Source organism: Capsicum annuum, chromosome 1 (assembly GCF_002878395.1).
Source record: "Capsicum annuum cultivar UCD-10X-F1 chromosome 1, UCD10Xv1.1, whole genome shotgun sequence".
Classification (NCBI taxonomy): domain Eukaryota; kingdom Viridiplantae; phylum Streptophyta; class Magnoliopsida; order Solanales; family Solanaceae; genus Capsicum; species Capsicum annuum.
The window spans coordinates 151,539,545-151,565,337 of record NC_061111.1 but is presented as its reverse complement, the minus strand read 5'-3'; the positions used below and the strand labels follow the sequence as shown (position 1 = coordinate 151,565,337).

General features: G+C 39.9%; 1 pseudogene; it reads right to left on the bottom strand.

The window, feature by feature from the left end:
• Nucleotides 1-2,363: 2,363 nt before the first annotated feature.
• The window catches only part of LOC107854906, a 24,618-nt pseudogene continuing 1,188 nt past the window's right edge, over nt 2,364-25,793 (bottom strand).

Genomic DNA, 25,793 nt, shown 5'->3' with positions numbered 1-25,793 from the left:
TATATGTTTTGAGAAGGGAATAGAACTATAGATTTCAGAAATAGTATATTGACTCACGAGATTTACACTATGCTTTTCATCATTCATAATTTACGAGATGTACATTTTTTTGAGAATATTCAAGCTATGTGAGTCAGTTATATCAGCATGCAAGATTTTTATAAAGATCGATGATATTGTTGTTTTAAGTATTTCATACACCCCCATATACTCAGTACATCCTCAAAGTACTGATCCGCATATACATCCGTGTGCTACATTATTTCATAATGTAGGTTCAGGTGTTCAGTCTCAGCAGTGACAGTGATCTTCGAGTACCTTTATCTACACGTCAGCAGTTGGTAAGTCATCGTGGTTCGAGGACCTAATCCCTTATTTTCAGTCTTCATAGTAGTTGATTATTTCTTTTCAGTCCAGTTAAGTCAGTTAGGGATTTGTTCCAATGACTCTTTAATTCTTAGTAAGTAGAGGCTTGTCAGACTGTCAGTTGAAGTTTTGCTCCAGATTTTCAGTATTTGATATACAGACATTTGTTTTCAATGATTTCAGTTCTGTTTTGATATAATATAACATTTATTGTTTGGTCATTCATCCTCAAGTAAGTGGTAGAAGTAGTAACAGGCTCAAAGGGTTAGCTTGGGGCTACTTGTAGCCTTAAGCACCGTGTGATGTTTCGGGATGAGATTTCGGGGCGTTATAGCACTATAGAACCATAAACATGAATCCAACATATGAGTCTTCCATTGCAACAGATTACTCATTTGATGCAACAGATGGGTGATCTATTTAAATTGTGGGCACTTATGTTGGATTCATGATCGGGTTCTATCCATTGTTGGAAAAACAGCAGTAGCTGTGTACCCAGATGACAAATTCGACTAAAAATCATAATTTTACTTACCAAAGTCACCTATGAAGTAATGCCGAAGTGGAAAATGATGTAGGAAATAAAATTTGACCTAAGAAATTGGTCAGATAGCTGCAGTAGCGGTAATAACAACAATGATAATGGTCGACAAGATGAAAATGATAATGAAATAGAAGATGATGATAATGAAGCAGAAGATGATGAATAAAGCAGCAGTGACAATGAACAATAATAATCGTGAAAAGAAAGAAAACAACAACTGATGAGAAGAGAGAGAAACACGTCTTTTTTCCTCCTTTTTCTGTTATATTAACTAACATATGAATCAAAGTGTATATTCAAAAACTTGTGAGTTATTTTCAAACTTCCTCAACTTTCTTACACCTATAATAAAGTAATTGTCACCTACACTCAATTATCTTGAGTCACCTACACCTCATTTTCAAAATTTTTTGTCACTTACAGCTCAAAGCCCCGGGAGAGTGGGGGAGAGAATTATGTAGGGAGGGGAGTTCAAAAATGAAAAAGAAAAAAAATTATAAATATAATTAAAAATAGTGGGTTACCTGCTATTCCAGTTAAAGTTACCTCATATTTTAATGTACTTTCTTATAAATGATGTTGGTGGTGTATGTTCCACTTCGATTTTCGATTACTTAGTCATGACAATACAAACCTACTTTTTTTTGTTATTTGACTTGTAAAGGAACGACGTCAAAGAATAATATATGAATGTATCACTTATGATTTTAAAAAAGTAAATTAGGGAAAAGACATCATTTCCACCTCATACTATATAAGAAAAGTTTAAGCCACATCTAAATTATATAAGTGATCTATTACACAACTTAACTATATAAAAGTGATATTATTACCTCCCTGCGACCCCCATTCTAAGGCGCGTGTGTTACACTTATTTTAGGCGTGTCCAGCCTATTAAATAACAAAAGTAAACGGCTAAAAACATTAAGGGAAAAGGCATCGTTTCCACCCCAAACTATAGTTGAAAAGTCGAATCCACACCTAAACTATATAAGTGACCTATTACACACCTTAACTATAAAAAAGTGATACTTTTTACTGACGTGGTGCTGACGTGGCAGCGCGTGTAAAACACTACACCATATGCCAATGGTGGTAGCCTGATAGGGTGTAAATAGTTTCACTTTTTAATAGTTTAGGAGTGGTTTCGACTTTTTGGGTATAGTTTGGGGTGCAAACAATGCCTTTTCCCAAGTAAATTATAGAAGTGTACGTAGAATTCTACTGTTACCAATTTTGAGATGGACTAATCCAAACTTCTTGTTCAAAAGGATTGTAACTCTAAATTGAGCCTTAATAACAAACGAGAATATGATACATGCATCAAATCATTAAGTGTTGCAGCAGATATACCCTCCATTCACGAATAAAGAACTCCTACTTTCTCATAAAAGACGGCTTCTTTGATAAATCCAGAAACAATAATATATAAGAAACAAATAAGGTGAAGACGAGAACCTCTTTATTTCTCTATTGATCATCTATAATTCAGCTCAGTACATCATCATTTTCATTTTTTACTGCTATACAAAATAACTTTTACATTGAGTTTGATAGAGACAGAACAACAAAGAAACTTTAAATCACACACTTCCTATAAACAGAACAACTCAAGTTGTTTAAGAAGATTTAAGGAAAAACAATTATTCAATATCTACGTTGCTCGGACTCTACAAAAATGCCCCTCAGTGCGTGTCTGGTAGTCCAAAAGTAGTGCATTTTCTGGAGGAACTCCCACAGGTGCAGCAATATTTTGGGAAGTCTGAGCAGAATAGTTCATCATCATTTGAGACATGTTGATGCACCTTTAGTTACATTTCTGGGCCAACAAATTTTCCAAGTACTTCTCCACATAATCCAGGCCACATTGTGTCTTCACAACGGGTAATATAGCCGGGACATCCAGATAGAATTCTGTGCAGACCCGTCAAGCTTGTCCCATCGTGTGAGTTGTTCACGTCCTGCTTTTACGGCTGCTCGTGTTGCACAATGGACCGTAGCTGCAAGAAGCAGAGGTGGCTCACCAGATGCTGCAAAAATGTATTCATATTAAGATTCAATGGATTGTTTGTACGAAGGAAGATCTAGGATTTGACGTTTATGCATTCATACAACGACCTCAAGTTAATATATATACAGTAATAATTAGATTATAAACACACAATAATTGCATGGGTCTGGACAAGAGTTGTTGGGTTCACGTGAACTCACAGATTGTGCTCTAGATCGACCGCAGGCTATAAATGAATACATATACTGAGTGGATCCAAAGTGGCATTGAAAAATTTATATTATTGGAGGAAATTTCAGTCTTCTATGTCTTTGGCTAGTTTTTAAGAATCACCTGAAACATGTTTCCGTTAATTTCTGCACAACTAAATGAAGAAAGAGTATAAAAACCTTTCATGACATATGCAGTTATAAACGAACAAACAAAGATCTCGAACATTTGTTTGATCGAAGGGGCGGGAAAGGAAATGAAGAAAGAATTAAACCTTTGGATGAGAGAACACGTTTTTCGTGATGTCCACTGTTTACAACATGAACAGTGAACTTTCGAGGTATGGTGTCAATAGTCGGGATTTTGTATGTCCAAATGCTATTTGACACCATTAACCCCTCTTCGTTCGTGTGATATTCTTCGTGCATGAAAAATCCGATCCCGTGAACAAAAGCCCCTTCAATCTGCGAGGAATATAAAAAATAACTGCCACTATTTAGAACAATCTTGTGAAAGAATTAAATAGTTTTGAAGTTTGAATAACAGCTCGAAGAATGATGCACCTCTCAATATATAATGAAATTCTAATCACAAAATCTAAAATAAATCCACAACGAAGGGAAGAACCTGTCCCATATCGACGGCTGGATTCAAGCTCTGCCCACAATCATAAATAATATCAGACTGCAAAATGGTAGTCTCTCCAGTCAGAATATCTATCTCCACCTGCATAAAGCTCTATTGCTTAGCCTGTTAGCCATATGAAGGTTCTGGAGAGGATATATTGGCTGCAAAATGGTCCACAACCAGAGTCCCATACAAGAGTTGTGCTCTCATATAGGTGAAAATTGATAATAATTGAATACGATTCACTTTTAAGATGTCTTGGTGGTGAAATGGTAGGTGGTAGACACCCGAGGCTCAAAACCTTGTGCCAAAGAGCATGAGGGTTCAAGTCCTCTTCAAGGCTAAGCATTCTCAATAAGATAGCTCGGATCAAATCAATATTAATACACCGATTCAATCCTAGCTCTTGGAATTGGAATAAATTTGGCAGTGGATTGCAAACCTTGGTGATCTTCTCTACGTCTGCTTTAAAATAGCAGATTGAAGCAGGGAATGTTACCAAGACATGGATAACGGTGTGAAAATTATGTAAAGTGATTTTTTTGGAAGAATGAATATCATAGTTTTCTAGTTAAGTTTCTAGAATAGTCTAGTGATTGAATATCATAGATTCTTGTAGAATGTCCTAATATTGTATCTTGAATAAGTAACTTGTAGAATTATCTAAATATTCTAGAGTTCTGGTAGAAGATAAAGGTCATTAGATTTTTCTGGTAGAATTATCTAGAGGATCTTCTAGAATCATCCTACACAAGTATAAACAGGGGATGACATTAGGCATTTGTAACCAAGACAAAACTCAAAAACAATCCAATTCAAGAAGTATTCTTTCATAACAAAGCCTCTTCTTTCCTTAGTTAACGATCTTGGGCTAGAAGAAAGTCTCTCCAACTACACCTTTCTCTGCTATTTTCTACATTGTATCAGAGCTAAAGTCATAATTGACTTGTGTTATTCAAGATTGGATTTGTGGTTGATTCAACTAATTTGTACAAATGGATTTAAGCAGTCGCGTTAATGGATTGGGAATGGAGCTGTTGAATCAGTTCAATTACAAGGTATGGGAGACATGTATGGAATCATACCTTGTGGGTGAGGATTTATGGGATGTTATCAACGGGAGTAACATAAGTCCTCCGAACAACGGACCAAAGAATAGTAGTGCACACAAGAAGTTGAAGCAGATTAATGCGAAGGCGGAGTTCATTCTGAAGAGATCCATCTCCTACAGTTTATTTGATCATATTACAAGGTACAAATCAGCTCATGAAATAAGGAGGACCCTCAATTAGTTATTCAACAAGAAGACTGAAGCTCGGCCACAGATATTGGAGAATGAATTGACTAACGCCAACCAAGGTAATCTTTCTATTGCTGAGTACTTTTTAAATATTAAGAACTTATGTTCTGAGATTTGTTTATTGAATACTAACAAGGCTATCTCTGAATCACGAATGAGAAGAATTATCATTCGTGGTTTGAAACTAGAATATATTCCCTTTGTGATACCAATTCAGGGATAGGCTAAACAACCATCCCTGGAGGAATTTGAGAATTTGTTGTCGTCACAGGAGTTACTAGTCAAACAATTGACGGGTGAATTTGTTAAACAAAGGGAAGGAAATGCTCTTGTAGTTGACAAGAGAATGTTAAATAAAAAGCAAGAGGTAGACCCCACTCTCGATTCTCAAGTGGTTCAAGCTCACCTGGAAAAAAGGAAGATACTTTTAACAATTGTAAAAAGCCTCTCAGATGTTATCGGTGTGGCAAAACAAGACACATAAGAAGATATTGCCGAGCTACGGGAGCAACATGGCTCATACTGAAAAAGTTATTGAAGAAGAAGGTTGGGAAAGATAATTAGAAGCTGAGAGTCGAGCAATAAATGCCTTGGCTTGCATAAATTTGGAAAGAGATTGGATCGAATATAATACAATCCATTATGTGGAGAAGGAAGGCGTTGATAAGAAGCAAGAGGAAGTTAAAGACGTTTAGATCGGAGACGCGGTAGCTGCTATCAAGGAAATCAAAGAGGCAGATCCCGAAATTGGCCATAAAAGTCTGAACGTGAAAGATATTAAAGTAGATTCTAAGCAGACAGTATCTGAAAATCAATATGCCAGTAATGACTTTATCAGAGAAAGCATTAAGGGAGATGTAGTAGAAGTTGAAGTCCCTGGTCAATTATATGTCGTATCAAGGTCAGTCGCTGGCTTAGATCAAATATTGGAAGTTGATGAAAAAGCTAAAGATCTAATGAACGATGAAACTGAAAGTAAATCCTTAAAGTCAGATAGAGAGACATACAATATGATTGAAGAGCTAGAAATGGAATCTAGTGGTGGATCCTGTTTTAATACTAAGGCTTCACGGATAATTGATGATCAGATCATCATAGAATCAAACGAGGGGAGCTCGAGAACTCAACATCATAAAACTCGGCAAGGTGATGATTCATATGGTTCGCAAAGGCCAAAGAGGACTATTGCCAAGTCAATCTGCTACAAAGATGAAAATTTTGTTAATACATATTCTTGTTTCTTCGCAGAGCTGATCAGTAATGGAAAATCTTTATCATTTAAAGAAGAAAGAGGAATCGTGCAAAAACTGCTAAGATTTTCACCAAGACATGGTTCAAAGCTTCTTTAAGTTCTTCTACAATGAGTTTGGGATAGCTTCCAAAAAATCACTTTAAGGGGGAGTGTGAAAATTATGTAAAGTGATTTTTTGGGAAGAATGAATATCATAGTTTTCTAGTTAAGTTTCTAGAATAGTCAAGTGATTGAATATCATAGGTTCTTGTAGAATATCCTAGTGTTGTATCTTGAATAAGTAACTTGTAGAATTATCTAGATATTCTAGAGTTTTGGTAAAAGATAAAGGTCATTAGATTTTTCTCGTAGAATTATCTAGAAGATCTTCTAGAACCATCCCCACACAAGTATAAATAGGGGATGACATTAGGCATTTGTAACCAAGACAAAACCCAAAACAATCCAATCCAATTCAAGAAGTCTTTCTGTCATAACAAAGCCTCTTCTTTCGTAGCTTCCTTTTCTTTAGTTGAATCTTTCGATCTTAGTTAACGATCTTGGGCTAGCAGAAGGTCTCTCCAAGTACACCTTTCTTATGCTATTCTCTACAAACGGAACCAGAAAAAGCGACGGAAATAGCAAGTTTACCTCACTGACAGCAGCACCGAAGTTCAAATAACTCATGGAACCAGATTCTGGTACATAATAAGAATTTGCTGCTAAGTTTACTGATTGCATTTGTGCCTGTAAAAAGAAGGGGGTGACAGGGAGAGAAATGAAAACTCAGATACTTAAAAGAAGAGCAAAAGTGGCTAATGGATTTAAATTGACAAATTGTTCTCAAGCTACATGCACGTGATTAGCTCAATATGGTTCCGAAGCTACATTCGAGCAATTAACTACTGAATAGGTTGTTACATCTTCCCCCATTCCCTTTAAGTGAATCATGTTGTTATGGTCTTCAAATTGAATTCAACACTAAGAAATTCATAGTGACTGGTGGAACCGACTTCAACTAGTACTTTATCTTATGATTAATTTAAATTTAGCATCTTTGGTGTCACAAGTTCTGTTTGGTAAGATCCATGTTAAGAACAAGATAATCATTGATGATAGCGCATTGTCTGAGGACATCTCAAAGAATACAAACTAACTGTGACTGCAAAAACTAGCCCAGAAAAGCAGAAGTTTTTGATTGTGACAATGTGACTCACGGAGTTGAAATATCTAAAAAAATTGAGAGGTCAAAACAAACCTGGCTAATCAGCGTTGGCCAATCAATAGAGACATTTTTGTCCTGCAACTGTTTCTTCACAGGAGTCAGTCTTTCAACCAAGATACTACAGCAAAGTCTAACAGCTTCACAGCTTGATTCCGATGTAGTGCTCCCAGCTGTAAACCCGCCTTGCACTATGCTTAAGGTGTCTGCTTGTATGACTCGTACTTTCTCCAAAAGGTCTTTGGCCCAACTACTTTCGATCAAACCGAGTGCATAGGCAGCCATCTGTTTAACCTTTGTCCACAGCCCTTGACTAATTTCAATTCCTCCAACCTCTACAACGATTGATCCATCTCGCAGAATACTGACTTTTCTCGGGGTTGGTCATTCCATAACTTCATACACGATTGGCACTCGAGAGATGCCCTTTTTCTTCCATATGTTCTTCTGGTTAAACTGTTCAATCATCTTGCTTCGTTGGAAAAAGCTGGAGGACACAGCCAACTATCCATGATACTTGGCAATGTATATTCTCCTACTGATACAATATTATCATAGAATAAATTAAGGCTTTCAAATGTATGAACATTTTTATTTCTGACCAAGTCCACCTCCATCAACAGTGAACTCGATACATGCTCTATTATAGCTTCGGCAATATAAGATCCTTGCACCTCCCCAGGGGCACGCATAGCCGATTTGCTGGTAAGATTCGTCTTGCATAGTTTTACATCGAAAGATAAGGCACCTCAATCGTATTTCTTTAGTGCTTTAATCACATTTAATGGTACGATGGGGCTTATATCATCCGAGATCCCAGCATTTATCAATAGATCAAGATGTAATGCTGTGATCTTTCCACTTGACTTGAATCCTACACTATATGTCACTTTCATTGGGTGTCTTCCTCCTGTCATTATTATGTCACTGTTCCAGTTGACATATATCCTGACAGGTCTCCTTAACTTGTATGCTGCAAGTGCACAGGCTGTGGAGACCTAAATCATACATAAACTTTGATATCAGAATAAGAAAATTTTACAAACTAAGACTACAGAAGATAAGCTAATAATGTTCCAAACATAATTATGTATATACTCACAGGCATTGCTCTGACAGCCTTGCCCCCAAAGCCACCACCAACCCTTCTTGCAATTACACGTATATTGTGTTCGGGAACACCAAGACAAGTAGCGATGACACGCTGCGCGTTCTCAGGACTGGATTGAAGTATAAACAACCATGCAGTTGTCTTCATCTGGAATTGCAAGGGCAGTCTGTGTCTCCATATAAAAATAGTACTCGGAACCTAGTCTTACCTGGAAATGATTGTTAGAAAATCTAATAAGCTAGCGTTAATTTGAACTTTTATAAGTTCTCAAATAATGAAATTTGGCCCAAATACTAGTTTTTTCTAGTATTTGGGAATTTGGATTATTTGCCAAAAAAAAAAATTGCCAAATAATGACAAATTGTATGGCCAAACATCATTTACCAAGTTTCTTCCCAAATTTTACTTGAGAAATCTATGGCCAAACGGGTCCTTAGATGCTGCTATGTGAATAGTAGGTCACGGGTTCAAGCCTTGAAAACAGCCTCTGGCGAAAATGAAAGGTAAGGTTACATACAATAGACCCTTGTGGTCGGGTCCTTCCCTGAACTCTGCGCATAGCGGGAGCTTTAGTGCACCGGCTGCCTTTTTCTAAGTAATAAATTCAAACCTTTAGCATACATCGACAGTTAGACATGCTAATTCACTATCCAGGAATCAAAATTCGGTCTGTTGAAGTTTGTGGCAATCTCATCTAACAACTTTTGTTAGAGAGTGAACATTTTTATTTACTTAATTATATCTCCAACACGCCCCATCACGTGGGGGCTTGACTCTTTTTCGTGAGCTTATGTGAATATTCTTTTTAATAATGGGTGCAGTGAGAGTAGAACCTAGGGACAACTTCCTTCTCTGATGCCATTTTGAGGTGCATGATCATCTCATCTAGAGAAATCGAAAGTACCTCAGCGGAGAGAATCTTGCGATCAGCTTCAGCCATTCCTTTCGAGAAATCACCAACCTGTTTTGGATATAGAAGTGGCGGAATCTGGATAAAGCTAGATTTCTCAACAGCATCCTCAACTGTTAAAATGGGTGAATCTGTATTTGCAGTGTCATATTCAACGAGGGCCGTTCTTGCAGCCACATCAGCATACCTCTGACTGTCAGCAACCTGTGCCATTTGAAATATAAAGTAGTTCAAAATTCCTTTGGATCAAAGTGAAAAAGAAATTAATATTTCATAGAACACAATTCCAGCAAAAGCAACTTTAAGTGCTTACCACAACTGCGATTCTGTCACCAGCACATCGGGCAAGCTCATGCGCAAATAAGGGCTCCGGATTAAATATTGTAATAGCTCCAACATTTGCCCCTCCACTTGGAATATCTTTAAAAGTAATAACAGCAGCGACTCCATCTATTAATTGATTAGACTCGAGCTGGATTCCCTTTAAACCTGCTAATGGTTTTGTACTGTAGATAAATGCTCCATGCAGGCAGTTCGGTGGTGAAGGAATGTCATCTACATAAACAGCTTCACCTGGAAAATAGTATATAAACCAGCACATTTGAAGTTCGGAACATTGCAGCCACAAAATTATCATTTAAAATAACATGAAGATAAACTATTTCGTGTTAGAAAAACAAACGCCTGACGCGAGAATAAATGGCAACGGGGGCAACAAAGGAACAGAAATGACCATTCAGAGAAAAAAAAACTTTCAAAACCAGAGCTCAAGAATCGTCTCGGTGAAGATGTGTCGCTTAGGCTTAATTCAACCCCAAAACCGAGCTCTGGAGGGGGGGGGGGGGGGGTCAAGTTCATATAAGCAGATCACCAATCCATTCCCCACCCAATGTGAGACTCTAGCGGCTTTTACAGTCTCAAATGGAAAATAAATGGCAAGGAAGAAGGAAAGACTAGTGAGGAAATTTATAACCAAAATACAAGTTCTGCTGGAAATGTATTAAGACCAAACAATGGTGACAACCAGCCTAGAGTTGTACCAGAGATCTCGAATCAAATGTAACTCTATTTAACTACAGTTTTGTCCGAGCTGAAATACAGTAAACTATTTCCTTGATCTCATAGCTCCAAGATAGATTTTCCCACCTGAACTTGTTGTTCTTTAGTCGTGTATTTTCACTTTAGATATCAGTTATCAATTTCACAAAATATAACTATATTGCTCGGACCAGCCCAAGATTTTGCCGCACCCGTGTTGGATCCTCAAAAAATTTTGCATGGTTTCACAGAATTAACTAGAAGAGAATCCTTGGTGAAATGGTGAAATTGTCTCCATATGGCCTATAGGTCACGAATAAACGACGTGGAATCAGCCATTGATATAAAGCATCAGGGTAGCCTGCCTACATCACACCTCTTGGGGTGCAGCGTCTACATGGAATGCTTTATCACCAGGCTGCTTTATTTTAAACTGAATTAACTAGAAACTTAATGATTGTAACACTCCTAGGCATTTAATAAGTGTACCTTGTTCATAACCACTTACATCTCAAAAAGTCATCAGTGCCAAAGCTGTAAAAAAGGGTATGAAGCACAAGATGAAATAAGATATTAACAGATGAAACAAACCAGTAGCTTGCATGGCAGCTGCGACCTTCTTCATTGGTTCACCTACTGGATAGTACTCAGTACTTGATTCCACAATCTGCTTAGCAGAAGATAGTAGTGTTTGTTTTCTCCCCGGACTGATGCAACCATCTTCGCTACTTTTGGAAACTTCCTCGACCGAGATGTCATTATTTCCATTGAGTAAACGACCAGAAATAGCAGAATGAGCACCAGTGAAGGGATAAAGAAACTCAAAAACATAACTGGCAGCCAAGCTTGATCTGTACTCAGGATGTAAAGTGCCTGCTTCCGGTACAACTGCTAGTTTGACTAATTCAAGTGCTTCATATAAAACATGTATGTTTAACATTTTCCCAGTTAGATATTCCTCTACCTTTTTAGCCCTTCTTGGCTGTCTTGTGCCATAAGCACCAAATGCCAACCGGATATTGTTTATCAGGAAGCCATTCTGGCGGAGAGAAACATCAGCTTGGAAAGCAGCATTTATTTATGCCAATGCATTTCCATGAGGTCGTGGAGCAGCTCGAAAGGTTTCAAACAAAAGTATAGAATTTTGATCTTTCTTAAATGGGATTGAAACACTTAGAAGCACAGACCTCGACTCTAGTGGTGGTCTAGATAATAACTCCTCCCATGTGAGCTTTTCAAGTCTATGACCAGTCATCAAGCTAACAGTAGCAGAAAGTCCGAGAAATAATGTAGCAATATCTGAAGGAAAACCATTCTTCTGTGCTATGACCAAATTTCCTCCCACACTAGCAGAGTTTCTAACAAATGGCGTAGCAATCTTCTCCATGTGGTAAGCCAGTTTATCGGACACCAACTTCCCATATGAACCAAAATTGATTTTACTTTCCTCTTTTAAGAATGAAATGAATTTTGAGATAGCCACAGTTGCTCCCACTTCAATGCCTATCTGACCTCTTCTGCTGATAGAGAGTTCAGGAACGTGCCTGAGATCAATGTAACGATCGTATCGTTGAGTTTCCTTATAATAACCAGTGCCTGTATTACCAACAACAAGTTTAAATCTTGAACCATTTTCCGTCACATTTGAGTTCAACAAGGTGTGTAGTTCCTCAATGGAAACAGGAATGTACCAAGGGTACCTTGAGGAGTCCAAACTCGTGGCAGATTCGCTTGTCAAGAACTTGGGATATGTACTAAAATTCTTGGTTGGATCATAGGGAGGTAATTTACTTACTTTCATTTCCTTGGAATCTCCCTTTTTCCAAAAAGAATTTAACCCCAAATCCTCTATATCAATATCAGCAGCAAAAGTCTTGCAAGCATCAGCAATGGGCCGGTATCCAGTGCACCGACAAAGGTTCCCTGCTATGGCCTTTTCAGCTTCGGACGAAGTAAGCCTCGAGAATCCTGGTGGAGGATCTGGCTTGTTTCCTTTATCAGCGTTGACAAGAGCAGAGAAAAACGACATAGACATTCCAGGAGTGCAAAAGCCGCATTGAGAAGCATGGAAACCGGCAAATCTTTCATGAATAGAGTGAAAACCATCTCTGGTGTTCCCAAGGCCTTCACTTGTAGTAACTGAACAACCATTCAGACTGCAAAGAAGTGTGAGGCACGAGCTCACGCTAAAATCTTCAACCTTTTTAAGTGTCGGATCATACTTTGATATCAAAACAACACAAGCCCCACAACCACCTGTAACCATACAAAAAAAACTTATTTCTGAACCCAAATAGAGAATTTGTTACACAAATACGTAATCAGGTTAAGGAAGGTGAAGAGATGATACCCCTCTAAAAGACTTTGAAGTAATGAGGAGTCCGTATAGTCTAAGTCAGCAAACAAGGAAAGTGATCATTACCTCTTCGGTTCAAGTCTTAAGAATTAAGAACTGATTGTTCCAACTCCCTAAAACCAGAAGTAAAAGAGAAATGAATTACATAAAGTAGTTCACTATGAAACTAAAAACTCCATTTACTACTATCTATGAAAAAAGAAAATAAAAGGCTTGCTACCACAATATAAGAGAACCAATTCATGTAAATGAAAGATTTCATTGCCTGAAAACCTTCAAGCATCTAAGATCCAATGGCCTGACTAATCCATTATAGGCTGTCTGTATCAAAGAGGACCCATTCTCAAGACTCGATCCCAAGACCTCTGGTTAAAGATGAAAGAACCCTTATCGTCCCACTATGCTCTTTGGCAGTCACAAAACATTTAGGAGTAGTATTTAATAGTGCAGAGGAGCATAAAAACCTTAAAGTAATTCCGAATAAGTCAAAATAAACCTCTACAAGATGACTAATGAATAAGAGAAGAAGAGTAGAAGTTGCCAATTTCCACGAAAAAGGTAAAGAAACAAAGCAAAAGGAAGATTTTCCATACGAACACTAATTTAACTAAATCAGCAGCTTTTTAACATTCCCTGTGTATTGGCAGTTAGGAAGGAATCAAACATATAGTATTATACTCGAGGTTGGCTAAAAATGATGACGTCTTGTAACACCCCGCATTTCGGGCTAGAATAAAAACCATGACTCTGATGCGTTGATAATCCTAGAGCCTTAAATCCTATGCCAATTTGGCATGTTTATGTAGTATGTGAATCCATTTGAGCATGAATTTAGACCATAGAGGTCCTTCAACTCAAGGACGAGTTGAAACTACTTCGATCGATTAAGTTTAAGTGGACATTATAATTTGTGTCAACTTCTATCGACTATGACTCTTTGTATATGTCGAATTAGAGAGCCTACTATGTGTAAAATGATAGGTTTTCGAGTTAGCTTTCCAACGATACCAATTTTGCTAAAATCCGGCACCCGAGCAAGAAGTTATGGCCTTTCAAAGTAGAATGCATTGCCTAACCAATCGCATATGGCCACTGGAAAGTATATGCGATAGCATAGGCGGCGCCTATGTAAATATAGGCGATAGCATATGCGGCGCCTATGTAAATATAGGCGATGTCATATGTGGCGCCTATGTAATGGTTTCAAGTGACTTAAACACTCCGTTTTTGGGGCAAAATAGTCCTTTTCCCACCCTTATCCAGCCATAAACACGAAATTCAGTCCCCAATTCTCCAAAATACATCCACATTCATCTAAAAATTCTCAAGAACACTCCCAAGGGTTTCAAACTAAAAACCCAAATAAATCAAGATTCAACCGTGGGTTTTCAAAATTGATTAGAGATTCGGAATCCCCAATCCACAGGCTTCAAGAAGCAACCATTATTATCCGAAATAGAGGTACGCGGGGTTTTCCTAAATTCTCATGGGCATAGGAAAATGATGTTTTAGAATGGGGTTTTTGAATATATGTATATATTCATGTATTAAGTGTTTTAACATCATTGTTTTGGTCTTTTGACCTTCCCCAAAGTGATTTGAGAATATGAATGTATGAAACCATGTACTTAAGAATGAATTCTTGTTGAGAGCATGATTTTCGGTGAATTCCCTCTTATTATGAATTTTTCAGATTTCTCATAGCATATGAATTGTTTTGCAATGCATCCTTGAAAATCACTATATGAAATGATTGAACTCTTGTTATGATTTAAAGGTGGTTTTAAATCACTAAAGAGGGAATCTAGCATGAATATTTAATGTTCATAATGCATGTAATGAAAGAGTGCATGGATTTGCTAAAGGCACTAGACCACCATATGTTGATAAAGTTTTTGCATGATTTTGAGTTGAGTCTCGAAACACGAAATCTTCTATATCAGTTGCATGTTTTTAGTGGTCTAAATTATGCTTTAAATGAAAGATTTAGCTTAATGTATTATGGCTCAGAAATCATGACTTGCAAGTCTTGGTATGACGATACCATTTCAGACCAGTGCCATATCAGACTCAGACTTAATAGACATTTCAGACTATCATGATTTTTGACATTCAGAATATTGCATGTACAGAAAAGGTTTAAAATGGGCATACAGAGATGTTAGGTGGTTCCCTGAAGAGGGCTTGAGTTTAAGCAACTCATTGCCTAAAATCATGGTTTGTCGACCCAGGTATATTATTATATGCTGACTTAAGTGTCGTGTGGCATATCAAATTTAGGAACTCCAACCCTTGTGGCATACTCGGTTGGAGGCTTCCCCGCCGAGTCAATGGAGGATTTCATATTGCTCGTGAAATATCAGACTTGTAGGGGATACCACCTAACTCAGAAGTAATACACAGATCAGAGTTTGAGATTTACAGACAGGTTACATATTTTCAGAAGATGCCTATGTGTTTTCAGAAACTGTTTTATACATAATGTTTGATGAAAATTTGCTCTCACGTATTATATATATATATATATATATATATATGTTCAATTACTCTATTTTGGATTGCTTCGCGTGCCAGTACAATTGTGCTGACCTCCCTTCCTCCCAGGTACTGAGGCACAGTCTAGGGGTCCAAATCCTCAGTAGAGTCTACAAATAGGATTGTCTCAGAGTTCAGTTGGTGAGCCTTTTTTGCTTCGAAAGGCCTAGTCATTTAGGTATTTATTTCAGTATGGTTTTTGGAAGGCCCCAGTTATTCAGATAGTATATCAGTAGAGATTTCGCAGACTGTTACAGATGTTTATTAAATATTGTTGGGCATGTTTTCAGGCCTTTAAATGTTTTAAATTGTTGACCATGTTTCCGTATTATTGTGTCTAATCCGTATTACTTTGATCATATAAATTATGTGTATGATTACCATATGGACAGAAGGCATTTTGTGCCTTCGGGTTCGGGAATGCTCATCACGGCCAGAGCCCCGGTTCGGGTCGTGAAAAACTTGGTATCAAAGCACATTTCATGGTCCCAGGGTATCTGCGAAATCGCATCGGGTAGAATCTTGTTTATGGATGTATAGCGCGCCACACTTATAAGCAGGAGGCTACAAGGCGTTTAGGAATATCTCTCTTTCTTTATGTTCTAGTTCGTGCTATAAAGTTAGAATGTTCCTCCTTCATACTCTAATTCGTGCTATGGTATCACCCATATGAAAAGAAAAGTTATCCTAATTTCTTCCTCACTCTGGTGTTTCTAGATATTCTCCGATTATCTAACAGAAATTTTAGAAGTCCCACAAAGGACTGGAGAGGAGTTCCCTAGTGTAAAATTGTGTCCTCGTTCTTATGAGGCGTTCAGTCTAGACAAGAGTAAGATGTGTATTCTCGAGTCATTGAATATTGTGTATCAAGCTTCTATCTCTTGTAATCTTGCTATCATTGTGTTGTTGAAAACAAACGTCTAGTGAAGCCGTGTGAGGCCTATTTTGATTCACTAGCAACTTGTTGTGCATCTTGTTGTTCTTGTATTTGTTGGAACTGTATTTCCACCCGAGTAGTAGCATAAGTTAGAGTATCGGTGTCATGACAATTAGACCAAGAAGTTTGTGATATGAAGTCACAAGGTTAGAGGTCAGAGTGAGGGTGACTTTTGTGATTAAATATTTATAGTTAAATAACCGTTGATTGAGAATAATTTACCCTTTTGTGGTGGTAGACTAATGTGGTGGTACCATTTATGAATTGTATGGTAGTCCATGGAGGAAGTGTTGACTCAGAATGTTATTTGTTTTCTTCCTTTCAAAATAGAGAAAGAGCCCAGAGTGGATACTTAAGGTGGTTATAGAAACCCCTTATAGGCTATGAATGAAAATGGCTAGATTAGCCAGTAGGTTGTAAGTATAGACTCGTTGTCATATGGGGTATTTGAAGGTAGTCGAAATGCCTATTGGGATAAGTAAGTGTGATGTGAGAAAGCCATATAAGTAGATAAGATTGTATGGTTATAATATAAGCTTAAGGTTGATCATGTCTATTATGTGACCTTACCCCTTAACTTTCTTCTCATTGGTAGTTGTAAACTAATACTACTTGTGAGAAAGTATGTAGTATATTTTTGAAGTATTTGGGTAGAATATTCCAATTTGAAGGATTAGTATATTTATATTATGTTGCACTCTTCATTGGTGGTAAATGATAGATGCTAGAATATAGGCTTGAATTTAAATGGTGTGGTGGTGAATAGTGGCAAGAGATTGATGATACATGTTTCATGGGATTAGATTTGTAAGCTTGATGTGTTGAAATAGTACGTGCTAATGGATTATGACAAGGAAAACCGTAAGGTCATGATCGATTATTGTGGTTATGAAGTTCTAGTATACTAGTGTTTCTTGATGTTTATTTCATAGTTTCTAAGTGAGGATTGTGTGGAAGGTTGGTTGTAAATCATGTTTAGCAGTAGACATTAAGTTTGAAACAATTAATGGCCATGGAGGTGGATGTGATGATTCCTTGGTTAATGATACTAGCTATATGGAAGTGATCTATAGGCTTGAATAGTGTATGCAAGTGCCTAAGTTTATTTGATTCGTAATGAAGTATGACGTTGTATATGTGATGTAGAAGTATGCCCAAGGTGGTATGAAGCTGTAGTATTTTTCTAAGGCTATTACATGTTGTGTGTGGCTACTGGTACCGTTGAGTTGCTAGGTGGAAAAACACTAAATAGATGGTATATGGTGTTCTAAATAGCCAAGTTAAGGACCTTTGATTGATAGCGTTGAGCCTTTTGATATGAGCTTGATTCTCATGGTAGAGGAAAATAAGTTTGAAGTTGCTATGTTGGTAGACTATGATAGAAATAGAGTGGCTCATTGAAGACTTGGTGATACCCATGTTAGGTGTTATAATCTAAGCTCGAATCCTTGAAAGTTGGGCTAATAGAAATAAGAGTAGAGGCACTAGAGGGTGTGCACTTCAACTTTGGGGATACTAGTGAAGATTCGAAGTTAGTAAGTGTTCGAGTAATAGATAATGACTATTGGGGTTACAGAATGATAGAGTGTGCCTCAGGAGGTAGTATTAGCAGTGGGCGTTCCACTCTCATGTGTGGTCTTTCGGGTTAAGTTTCCGGTCCCCGGCGCTGACCCGACCTGACCCCCGGTCGTCGCTCCCCGGCGTTGACCCGACCCCCCCCCCCGCCGGTTCCCCCCCCCCCCCCCCCGCCCGACCCCCAGCCGTTCATCCCCCCCCCCAGCTGTTCATACCCCCCCCTACCGGTACTGTCCGTACCCCCCCCTCGCGAGGTACACCAGTCCCCCCCCAACCCGGCATTCAACCAACTGCCGCCCGGTCCCCAGCCGCCAACTTGGTCTCCAACAGGCCGAGACTCCGCCTGCACCCGCCACGCCGTCTCCAGCAGCCGCAGCCCCAAGCGAAATCCGGTGACTTCTAACCTTTGTTATTTCGTTATTTCATATTGCATTTTAGTTCACTATTTCATATTCCATTCTTAGCACTATGCTCGTAGTAGCCCGTGTACCTTGACTTGCGTGGGATTTGTGAACATTGTCTGTTGTCTGTTGTTGCTGTTGCTGTGGTCGCTTCTTAGTTTTGCTTCGGGAGTATTCCTTTGAACGTGTGTGTGCCTTGTATCTCCTTGCTGCTGCTTTGATATTGCCACCGGGTATATCCTTATATTTTCCTATTTTTTCGTGTAGTTGTGGCTGTGGGTGGTAATGGGTGGTTAGGGTCATGTCCGAGGGGGTTGGGGCGTGGGGTTGTGGCGGGGGCGGGAGATGGGGAGAGAGCGGGAGTGGGTGGGAGGCCAAGGTTTGGCCGAGGGGGGGTAGTGGGAGGCGCGTGGATAGCGACGGTAAGCTGAGGGTTGGGTCTTGGAATATAGGGACCCTTCAGGGGAAGTCCATAGAGCTGGTGAAGATTCTTAGAAAGAGAAGGATCAACCTTGCGTGTGTCCAAGAGACCAAGTGGGTAGGGTCTAAGGCTAGGGATGTGGACGGTTACAAGCTGTGGTACTCTGGGAGCGACAGGCGTAGGAATGGAGTTGGCATCTTGGTAGATGAAGAGCTTAGAGGTCAGGTAGTGGAGGTGAAGAGGATCAACGATAGGTTGATGACTATTAAGTTGGTCATTCGGGGGTTTACCCTGAACGTGTGTAGTGCCTATGCGCCGCATGTGGGATCGGAGGGGGAGGAGAAGATGCAGTTCTGGGAGGCTTTGGAGGAGGTGGTGAGAGGCGTGCCCAGTTCGGAGAAGATTGTTGTAGCGGGGGATTTCAACGGGCACATCGGGGCGCTACCGGGAGGCTTTGGGGATGTGCATGGTGGTTTTGGTTTTGGGGAGATAAATGAAGAGGGTACGACCCTATTGGAGTTTGCGAGGGCGTTTGGGCTGGTGGTGGTGAACTCCGGCTTCCCGAAGAAGGACGAGCACCTGATCACTTTTCGGAGCGCGATAGCCAGGACCCAGATTGACTTTGTGTTGCTTAGGAAAGGGGATAGGGCGTTGTGTAAAGACTGTAAAGTCATCCCGAGTGAGAATCTTTCGACCCAACATAGGCTCTTGGTTATGGATTTGGGTATAAAGAAGAATAGAAAGAGGAGGAGTAAGGAGTGTAGACCGAGAATTAAGTGGGGCGGCTTAACGCCAGTGAATGCGTGGGAGATAGGGGAGTGGTTGGCGGGAATGGGGGTGTGGGAGTGTAGGGGGGACGTGGATAATATGTGGGACAGGGCGGCGACGTGCATCAGGGAGAATGCAAGGGAGGTGTTGGGTGTTTCTAGGGGCCGGGCCGGACATCATCGGGGGGATTGGTGGTGGAATGAAGAGGTGGGGAAGAAAGTGGAGACCAAGAAAGAGGCGTATGCTAAGTTGGTGGAAAGCAAGGACGAAGAAGAGAAGCGAGTAAACAGGAAAGAGTACAAGCTAGCAAGGAAAGAGGCGAAGTCAGCGGTCACGGCAGCTAAGATGGCCGCTTTTGAGAGCTTGTATGCAGGGTTACAGGGGAAAGGAGGGGAGAAAAAGTTGTTCCGACTCGCTAAGGCTAGGGAGAGGAAGGGTCGTGACCTCGATCAGGTGAGGTGCATTAAGGGGGAGGACGGTAGAGTGTTGGTGGAGGACGGTCACATAAAGAAGAGATGGCAGTCGTATTTTCATAGGCTCTTGAATGACGAGGGGGACAGAGCTATTGTGTTAGGGGAACTGGAGCACTCAGGGGAGTGTCGGGATTTTAGCTATTGTAGACGTTGTAAGGTAGACGAGGTTAGACAGGCAGTCCGCAGGATGCGAAGGGGTAGGGCGACGGGGCCGGATGAGATACCGGTGGAGTTTTGGAAGTTCGTTGGAGAGGCTGGTGTAAGGTGGTTGACTGCATTGTTCAATGAAATTTTCAGGACGGCAAAGATGCCCGAGGCGTGGAGGTGGAGCACCATGATCCCCCTCTATAAGAATAAGGGGGACATTCAGTGTTGCAATAACTATAGGGGGATTAAGTTACTGAGTCACTCTATGAAGATATGGGAGAGAGTGGTCGAGGTGAGGCTGAGACGGAAAGTGTCTATTTCGGAAAACCAGTTCGGATTTATGCCCGGCCGCTCGACGACGGAGGCAATCCATCTGGTACGGAGGTTGGTGGAGCAGTATAGGGAGAGGAAGAAGGATCTGCACATGGTGTTCATCGACCTGGAAAAGGCGTACGACAAAGTCCCCAGGGAAGTGCTTTGGAGATGCTTGGAGGTGAGTGGAGTACCGCAGGCATATATCAGAGTAATTAAGGATATGTATGAGGGAGCGAAAACCCAGGTGAGGACGGCGGGAGGAGACTCAGAGCATTTCACTGTCCTGACAGGATTGCATCAGGGATCTACTCTTAGTCCCTTTTTGTTTGCGTTAGTAATGGATGTGTTGACGCGGCGTATCCAAGGGGAGGTGCCGTGGTGTATGCTTTTTGCAGACGATGTAGTCCTGATAGATGAGACTCGAGGGGGTGTGAATGACAAATTAGAGTTGTGGAGGCAAACTCTGGAGTCTAAAGGGTTCAGGGTGAGCAGAACCAAGACAGAGTATGTGGAATGTAAGTTTAATGACGTGAGGCGGGAGAATGAGGTAAGAGTGACGCTAGAAGCACAGGAGGTAGGGAAGAGGGATAAGTTCAAGTATCTCGGGTCCGTGATCCAGAGTAACGGTGAGATTGACGAGGATGTCTCGCACCGTATTGGGGCGGGATGGATGAAGTGGAAACTCGCATCGGGGGTGCTGTGTGATAAGAAGGTGCCGCCCAAGCTTAAAGGCAAATTCTATAGGGTGGTAGTCCGTCCGGCCTTGCTGTATGGAGCGGAGTGTTGGCCAGTTAAGAACTCCCACATCCAAAAAATGAAGGTGGCAGAAATGCGGATGTTGCGCTGGATGTGTGGACTGACCCGAGGGGATAGAGTTCGGAATGAGACTATCCGGGAGAAGGTTGGTGTGACTTTAGTGGAGTGTAAGATGCGGGAAGCACGATTGAGATGGTTCGGACACGTGAAGAGGAGGGGCATGGATGCCCCGGTCCGTAGGTGTGAGAGGCTAGCGTTGGATGGTTTTAGACGGGGAAGGGGTAGACCGAAGAAGTACTGGGGTGAGGTGATTAGGCGGGACATGGAACAGTTACAGCTCACCGAGGACATGACCCTAGATAGGAAGGTCTGGAAGATGCGAATTACGGCAGAGGATTAGGGCCAGTTCGGGTCGCTAGTGTAGGGAATTAATTGGTGGGGGTGTATTCCTGTTATGATTCCGTATTCAGTGTTTCGTGTTCCGTGTTCCATGTTTATTACGGATCTGTGTGCTTTCCTCTGCTTTATATTCCTGCATTCCTGCTTTACTCTGTTTTATATTCCTTATGGGTGCCGTATCTATGTTATGCCATCTGCTTCTGTGCTGTACTATGTGTTTGTGTGATATCTCGTGACTTAAGCCGGGGGTCTTTCGGAAACAGCCTTTCTACTTCATCAGAGGTAGAGGTATGGACTGCGTACATCTTACCCCCCCCCCCAGACCCCACTAAGTGGGAATACACTGGGTTTGTTGTTGTTGTTGTTGTTGTGTGTATTGTTATATTTCAGAACCCAGAGTACAGTGAGTGCAGTTAAATTTAAAGTCTAGAAAGGTATCTCCCAAGAACTTAAGATGATGGCTTGAAGCTACGGGGGAGATAACTAAACGAATAACCAAGTAAGACTCTCAGATTCTTGTAGTGATGTTATGATGATATAGAACATCAAAAAATAAGGGTGAATCTCAACCCATTCCTATCTCAGTATTTCTCAGTGATCCTAATACCTACTCATGCTTTACGATTTAGTTCCATGATCAGTTCATATTCATACATATGATAGAGAGTCATGTACTCATGTTTTATAATGTGCTCCGTTTCCATAACTCATGTTTTATGCCAAATGATTGGCGAGATTCAGCTTATAGCCATGAATACCCTAAATTCAGAGCGCTTTGGTGAGTCCCTGTTATTGTTTTGCTATTCCTCAGGCCTCAAATGAGTGTCAAGCTTCATATAGTATCATTCCATGCCTCCAGATCTTATGTTCTAACCTTTTTGTGACTCCTCCTTATGAGATGATAGTGGTGGTAAGTAATTATTCCTTGTTGATGGAAGATCATAGTACGTTTGTTTAGATAAGGCCATAAGTATGAAGTAAGATTTGGGGCCAAGTTTTTATCTATGTGATGGTTAGTGGAATTTTGTATGTGTATGTTCTTGGGGTAGCTCGTGGGAGTGATATTGATAGTGGTTTAGAGAATATGTAAAGTATGCCTTTATGAGTGTTTGATTTGAAGTTCATATGCGGTTATAATGATAGGCTTGAATAACATGTCGAGATTGTTGTAAAGGAACGCTATATGCGCTAACGACTTCATAGTAAGAGTTCAGAGTAGTCATTGAAGTGGTAAGGCATGTTATACTTAGGATGTGATCTTTAAAGGAGATATAGAATATTGCATCATGTAGTTTAGAATAATAGCGTGGTCTGGCATGTTGTATTTTTGTGACTTAGATTTAGGATTGATCACGGCGAAGGGATTAAGTTATTTCCGACATTAGTAGAAAGATTTGTCAATGCTCATATGAGAATTTTAAGCTGAGTTGAATAGATATGATATTTAAGGAGAATAGTATAGTTAAGTGATATTCGAGAAGTGTGCTAAGCTTGAAAGTAAGAAAATGTAATGCAAAAGGCCTGGTAATTCTATCCTAATTCAGGAGTTATATGCCTATGTTCCAGACTGCAGAGTAGTGTCAATGTGGTGATTCCTCAGTTGGATGTCTTGTGTAATCCATACCCAAGATTCATGGCTCCCTATTACTGCTAGAATTTCTTTAGAGAATTGTGATGAAGAGATACTCCAGTTAAGTATGAAGGTGTAGTATAATTCAGTCTATATGGCCAATAAGTCAGTTTAGCAGTTAGATTCGCACGACTTGTTTTCTCGTCTTTGCACTTATTCATGCTACTCGAAATCTCAGACATGCTACTATTCCAAGATAGAGTATACCAGTAGTTACGAGTATAGCCCATTTCATGCATCATGCATTAAATTCAGATTCCATATGTTCAGTTATGATTCAATTCATAGGTGCCCTGTGCATCGCCTCAGTTTTCCGAGTATCTTAGTGAATTGAGCATTCATAGAGGGACATAGGGTACCAAGGGGGAGATACCCCATTCAGTTGCATGCATAGATTCTTATTACAAGCTTCATATCAGTTATTATTGCGTATTTAGCCATACGTTAGTTCAGTCAGATATGCATGCATTAGAAATGCATGTTCAATAGAAAAGTGCAGCTTATCAGTGTATTCAGTCCTGCATTCATGAGAACAACTCGGCTACAGATCCATGCATCAGATATGCATGATTCATTATGAGAATTCAGCCTATAAGTAGCTTAAGTTATGTATTCCATGCCTCGGTTATGCATGTCCGGCATAAGCATTTAAAACATCAGTAGTTCCAATCTTATAGTCATGTTTTCGATCAGTGTATTCTTTCTTAGGGAACATATCAGATCCGCGTTATCCCATACCCTTAAGACTTCGACATTCTATCCATCATTCGGGGACGAATGATCCCAAGGGGGAGAAATGTAACACCCCGCATTTCGGGCTAGAATAAAAACCATGACTCTGATGCGTTGATAATCCCAGAGCCTTAAATTCTATGCCAATTTGGCATGTTTATGTAGTATGTGAATCCATTTGAGCATGAATTTAGACCATAGAGGTCTTTCAACTCAAGGACGAATTGAAACTACTTCGATCAATTAAGTTTAAGTGGACATTATAATTTGGGTCAACTTCTATCGACCATGACTCTTTGTATATATCGAATTAGAGAGCCTACCATGTGTAAAATGATAGGTTTTCGAGTTAACTTTTCAACGATACCAATTTTGCTAAAATCTAGCACCCGAGCAAGAAGTTATGGCCTTTCAAAGTAGAATGCGTCGCCTAACCAATCGCACATGGCCACTGAAAATCATATGCGATAGCATAGGCGGCGCCTATGTAAATATAGGCGATAGCATAGGCGGCGCCTATGTAAATATAGGCGATAGCATATGCGGCGCCTATGTAAATATAGGCGATATCATATGCGGCGCCTATGTAATGGTTTCAAGTGACTTAAACACTCCGTTTTTGGGGCAAAATAGTCCTTTTCCCACTCTTATTCAGCCATAAACACAAAATTCAGTCCCCAATTCTCCAAAATACATCCACATTCATCTAAAAATTCTCAAGAACACTCCCAAGGGTTTCAAACTAAAAACCCAAATAAATCAAGATTCAACCATGGGTTTTCAAAATTGATTAGAGATTCGGAATCCCCAATCCACAGGCTTCAAGAAGCACCCATTATTTTCTGAAATAGAGGTATGCGGGGTTTCCCTAAATTTTCATAGGCATAGAAAAATCATGCTTTAGAATGGGGTTTTTGAATCTATGTATATATTCATGTATTAAGTGTTTTAACATTATTGTTTTGGTCTTTTGACCTTCCCCAAAGTGATTTGAGAATATGAATGTATGAAACCATGTACTTAAGAATGAATTCTTGTTGAGAGAATGATTTTTGGTGAATTCCCTCTTATTATGAATTTTTCAGATTTCTCATAGCATATGAATTATTTTGCAATGCATCCTTGAAAATCACTATATGAAATGATTGAACTCTTGTTATGATTTAAAGGTGGTTTTAAATCACTAAAGAGGGAATCTAGCATGAATGTTTAATGTTCATAATGCATGTAATGAAAGAGTGCATGAATTTGCTAAAGGCACTAGACCACCATATGTTGATGAAGTTTTTGCATGATTTTGAGTTGAGTCTCGAAACACGAAATCTTCTATATCAGTTGCATGTTTTTTGTGGTCTAAATTATGCTTTAAATGAAAAATTTAGCTTAATGTATTATGGCTCAGAAATCATGACTTGCAAGTCTTGGTATGACGATACCAATTCAGACCAATGCCATATCAGACTTAGACTTAATAGACATTTCAGACTATCATGATTTTTGATATTCAGAATGTTGCATGTATAGAAAAGGTTAAAAATGGGCATACAGAGATGTTAGGTGGTTCCCTGAAGAGGGCTTGAGTTTAAGCAACTCATTGCCTAAAATCGTGGTTTGCCGACCCGGATATATTATTATACGCTGACTTAAGTGTCGTGTGGCGTATCAGATTCAGGAACTCCAACCCTTGCGGCATACTCGGTTGGAGGCTTCCCCGCCGAGTCAATGGCGGATTCCATATCGCCCGTGGAATATCAGACTTGTAAGGGATACCACCTAAC